At 45.1% G+C, this 5,530-nt stretch overlaps 1 long non-coding RNA gene across 1 annotated transcript; it reads right to left on the minus strand.

Moving 5' to 3' along the window:
- Positions 1–3,787: 3,787 nt before the first annotated feature.
- On the minus strand, positions 3,788–5,183 carry LOC135295552 (uncharacterized). The gene is made up of 2 exons (XR_010357682.1): positions 5,002–5,183; positions 3,788–4,074 (listed from the first exon to the last, which is right to left on the minus strand). It is a non-coding gene; the product is annotated as an uncharacterized LOC135295552 (long non-coding RNA).
- Between the last annotated feature and the right edge of the window lie 347 nt (positions 5,184–5,530).

Raw genomic sequence — 5,530 nt, forward strand, 5'->3', positions numbered from 1 at the left:
CATTCTATGATTTGCCCAGCTCCCCATTTCCCTTAACTTGCTAGCAGAGATGGTTGCTAAACTTCTTACATTTATTCCTCAGAGCTGGAGTGGCTGTGTGGCAGGTGTAATTTGCCAACAGGGCCCCATAAAAAAGCCACTGTAGTGGCACATCTGCCCTTCTCACCTTGTCTGCAAGCCCAGCTGCAGCCAGCCAGAGCTCTGCTCTGCAGAGCAGCCCCCAGCATGTCATAAATGTGTGGAATAATGGTTTTCCTGGGGACCATCAGAGATTGCAGCCAGCGGTGAGAGCCCAAGGGGCAACATCAGAGACACAACAGGTCCATGTTCAGCATCAGGGCGGTTTTACAGCTGCTAAAAGCAAGCTGAAACAGCAGTGGATCTCTCCTTATTAACTCACTTTCTTTCTTACCAGCTTTTCCCAGCCTTCTGCATGGGGCACTCTGGTCAGGCTCCTCCTGACTTGCAAGGAACACGTTGGTGGAACTCCTTGGCGTTTGCGTTCCTCCTGCCCTAAAGCCAGTCTGTTGCAAACCCCACATCTCCTTCTCCTCCCCAACTGCTCCAGCAGCTGCTCTCTATTTTTATTTTTTTTTTACTGAGATGGCTTTTGACCCTTTCAATGGACAACAGTGAAACACCCTGTGTTTTTCAGCCTCATTGCATCCCTTCCCCATCGATTGCAGAGACCTTGAGAGCACACTGTGACCAATACCCTGTTCTTCTCATTTTCCAAAGAGAAATGTTGTCAGTAGTGAACTCCCTAACCTTGGTGTTTCTTACATAAAATGCATCAACAAACAACTCCCCACCAAAAAAAAAAAAAAGAAAGATAATTTTTGACCACCAGAAAGCATCAAAACAGGCTTATGTTCCCCCTGCTTTCTTCTTTGCTCCTTTTTTTTCAGGTCAACTTTAGACAGAAAAAACTCAGGCTGACAGTGATATCTCCAAGGCAATTCAAGGGTCTCCCCTAGGAAGCAGCAGGACTCTCATTATTTTATATTCTCCCAGACAGAATACTAAATTTGGGGAAAAGCCTGCCCCAGCCACAGCAATAAGAAAAGAAACTTTCCAAATTGCTCTCCAGAGCCCTCAGATTCCTGTTTCATTACCTCGGCATGAACGGTCCCAGGTGTCTTTTTTTAATCCCTGTTGATCAACAGGGGCAAGGCTCAGCACGTCTCTGGCCAAAGGCTCATTCAATATTATGAGCAAGCTTTAATATGAGCATGGGGAAAGAAAAAATATGCACTCTGCAAATTCACTTCACCTTTTCTGCTGTAAAACATGCTGGATTTTAATGACTTCTATGTACCAGAAACCTCAGATTAGCTTTAAAGCCTTTAGTTGTAATTTTGGGGTTTTTTCCACTCTGCAACAAAAAAACCCCACAAACACAAACAAACAAGCAAACAAAAAAACAAAAAAACACCCTACAACCAAACAAAAAAAAACAAACAAACAAACAAATCAAAACAAAAAAAAAACCCTCACAACCCTGCTTAAGCCCAAACACAGACAAGGTTGCGAAGTCTCATTTTTCTGGAAAACTGCCGTGCCAGTAAGGGTAGAAAGAGATCGCTCAGATACAAAGAGGTGGTGGTGGGGAATCAGATCCAAATACATCTGCAGATAAATATTTTATGTCCTTTCCGAATAGCTGGGTGGGATCAGGCGAGCACATGAGAGCCCTGCGCTGTGTGAGGCTGCCACCTCCTGGAGTCGACAGCCCTGACGCCAGGGCACCCACCAGAGATTGTGCTGGATTTGATATTTTAACCCAGAAAGAACCATCTCACAGGGAACATGAACCGATGTCACCATCTGCAGCTTTAATGGAGAGTGGAGAGGTTTTCTAAAATGTTGGTTTGGAGTTTAAACACGCAGGTGTGGAGCAGAGAGGGTGGGTGTGCCTGTTAGCACCTGAAAAAGTGGTACAGGGAGCTGGGGAAGGCAGCATTTCATCAGGAAAGGCACATTCCCCCATTTATTGCAACTTCTGCTCTTTTATTGCAGTGATGTTTCCTCCCGTTCTGGCTCCACAGTGACATCTGCTCTGTCCCTTCTCCTGGAGCCACCCAATGGCACCACAAAGGTGGATACAGAGTCCGACAGATTTTGCTGTGTGAGCAGTGGTCTGTGAGAGGGGAGAGATGAGAGAGCTGCCACACTGCCTGCTGCGACTGTGCAGCTCATGGCATCTTCTGGGTGCTCTGACTACATGGATCAGAATAGCTCTGTGGGAGGAGGGATTGCTTGCAGCCATTGTTTATGGGTATAGGATCTGTCTGGGACCTGCCATGGTCTTATGCCATGGACAAGTTTTGAGCCTGGGGATGGTGGTGTTACCCTTGGCAGAGGGGAGGCTGGATGCTGATGTGTTTTAGGAGCATAAAGGTATTGGTTTACTGCAGGAAAACAGTCCTCTGCTCTGCACATGAACAAATATTAAGGTGAAGGAACCCAAGCTCAAGAGCAGAAGAGGAAGGTTTTGTCAGGTAGACTCCCTCCGGTTTGTCACAGGCATGTTGTCTTAACACACACTGGACACAAAGGTGACAAAAGCCTATCTCAGGACATAAAAGCTACCAGATCCCTTAATGCTAAGGACAGAAAAACTCATGGGCCCCCAAGCGTCCTAAGCAAGTGGGGGAAAGCCAGAGTTGCTCACTTGTTGGCTGCTGGCTGTTTCCAGGCTCTCTTGCAAAGGGAGAACCTGGATGGGATGCTGCAAGGAGTCAACCTGGAAGTGACAGCATGAAATGCCCCCCCATATCCTGCAAAGTTTCTGCCTTCTTCCAAGGAGTTTTATTCACCAGGAGCAAACCCCCATAATCACTCTGAAACTGCTACCAGCTCTCTGGGATTCCAAGAGAGGAATTAAAAACAAATTAGAGGTAATGATCTCTCAAATTGCTTCTGAATCTACTCTGTGGTTGAGAGTTTTGGTAGATTTGGACAGTCAAGTTAAGCAGGGCCCAGGGCTTGCAGAAGGGTAACATGGAGTTTAGGAATATTTTCAAGCTTCCCATTAAATATTAGATGTGATGCAATAGCCCCTTCTTATTGAAAACAGTGGTAAGAAACTCAGTGAAAGCCAAAGCCAAGAACCTGACTCATCCTGGGGAAAGGCTGTTTCCCCATGTGAGCTGTGTCAGCAGAGTATTAATTGACTTCTGTTGTTAGTTACTTCTCTCCTTCTAGAACAGCTACATATACTTATTCTTCTATTTGTAGGTACTCCAGACCTAAATGGGTGCAGAGGATCTGCAGATAGAGAGATAGAGCAATGGGAACTAAGGGTCTTTTCAGTACTCTCCATCTTTTTCTGCTCCGTAATGCCATGTTGGTTGTCAAGGCCTAAAAGAATGAGTACTTACAGGACTTAGGACTGATTTTCAGAAGGGGTAAATGTGCCACATGCTCTCATAGCATGCACATCCTGTGTTTGGCAGTTCTGATCAATGTCAGCACGGACACCCTGCACCAAAACACCACAAGTTCAGCTCTGAATGTCAAAGACAAGGTGGTGGTGCACATCTTGCTGTTAACAAATGGCTGAAGCTTATCTGTAGAAACTAATTTACTAATCATAATCAACGGCTTATGTGTTTTGGAAGGTGAAAGCAGAAGTCAGTATTTAGAAGCAGGACAGAGTGAACCCTAAGCCACTTAGCACAAACTTGTTTGCAATGTCCTACTAATCCCCTGCTATCCTGTCTTCATTACCCTCATGTACACTGCACCTGTACAGCTGATAACACAGCACTGTTTGGGAAGCAGATTTCAGACAGCCCCCCTTCCCCACCAAGGGACCACATCCAGCACTGCTTTAAAGCCAGTTTTGTATCTCATTGGAAGGTTTTTTCCTCCAAGCTTTTAGGGAAATAAAACAAGCCAACCCTGCAGGGAATGTGGTTTTTGCCAGTATGTCCAGCGGTCACCTCTGCTCGGAGTCTGGAATGTCCTGCTTTCAGCCAAGCACTGTCCTCATGCACAGAAGTCATCAGGTTTTCCAGGTCATCCCCAATGGCAGCTCTTCTGGACACTTCTGTGAGTGGATTTACCCACCTGAAAATCGTACCATGAGTGGAGAAGTTAGGATGGGGCTGGGAGCAAGGATGGGATGCTTCATGCATTAAGGTTTCTTACAGATGTTCCCCAAAGAATGGAGATGCTCTCCTCAGTGTTTAAGAGGCCTTTGAACTATGCCCTTAATAATATGCTTTAACTTGGTCAGCCTTGAGCAGTCAGACAGATGGACTTAGAGGATTCCTGTAGGTCCCTTCCAACTGAAATATTCTGTTTTATTCTGTGTCACCCTACAGCACCCAGGGATGCCTGGAGAATACAGCTCCAGGATTGTGCTCATAAATGCCTTGTGAAGCCCATGGCCACCCTGAACCTAATCTTGCCCCACACCTGTTAAATTCAGATGTGTTTCTGTGCAGGGTCAGTCCTGAAGATGAGCCCCAGGGGAACAATGATCCCACATTGCTCCTTGTTTTGCTGGTCCCATTTGCCCAGCCAAGGTGGGAACAAAGATTCCTGACAGTTTCATATTTGAGAAGGAGGGCTGCAGCACCCTGTTACAAACTCACCAGTCTCCTTTATTTACTAATGAAAAGTGTGACTGTAAGGATTGTTTTTAATGGAGAATCAGTAACAGACATAAAATCATGTTTCTTCCTTTTGCATGGTAAATAACCTGAGAAAAACACCACTTGACTTAAGTCCCTCCAAACTGCCTTGTTAAGCATTCAGACCTGATTTAAGATATCTTGTTTTAACAAAGAAGAGCAACATGATTGGTTATCAGACTACTTGCCTCCCAGGCACATTTGAGGCATTGTTCTGCACCAGTTCTGCACCGGGCCTTGCTCCAGACGGGTGTGAGTCAATTCCTGCTGCAGCCCACAAGGTTTAGGTTGCCATCTTTAGGAAATTGCACATAAGACTGTCATGTAAGCAATGCCAGAGTAAGGAAAAGCAGATTACCTCCAGGAGTTAATCTTCCTCTTTTCCTCTAGGAAAATTAATCTTTCCACTCAGCGGAACTGGGGCACAAGGCCTCAATGCACCCCACAGTCTGGGCAAAGGTTTTGTGCACCCCATCCTCTGGCAGGAGTGTGGCACTTTCCTGGGCAGGCCAGGATTAATATAAAGTGGTTAACTTAACTAGCAACATATGTCTGCCTCTTTTTTCCCACTGCCATTTAATCTCTCTTATCCACTGACCATGCAAGCCTCCTGTAATCACTGCAGAGTAATTATGTGATTATTCCAGCCCTCTAAATTACAGCTGCAGTTTGGACCCCAGCAATTGAGGGTGATGCAGCAAGGCTGACTTTCTCAACTGTTAGTTAATTACAATTAGAACAAAAAAAAAAAAAAAAAAAAAAACCAACAAGAAACCAAAAATGAATCACACAATAATAAAAACAAATCACACAATAATAAAAACTAACCTACACAATAGTAATAATAAAACAACCTGCTAGAAAATGCTACTTCTGCTGAGACTTTT

This window comes from Passer domesticus, chromosome 2 (genome assembly GCF_036417665.1).
Source record: "Passer domesticus isolate bPasDom1 chromosome 2, bPasDom1.hap1, whole genome shotgun sequence".
NCBI lineage: Eukaryota > Metazoa > Chordata > Aves > Passeriformes > Passeridae > Passer > Passer domesticus.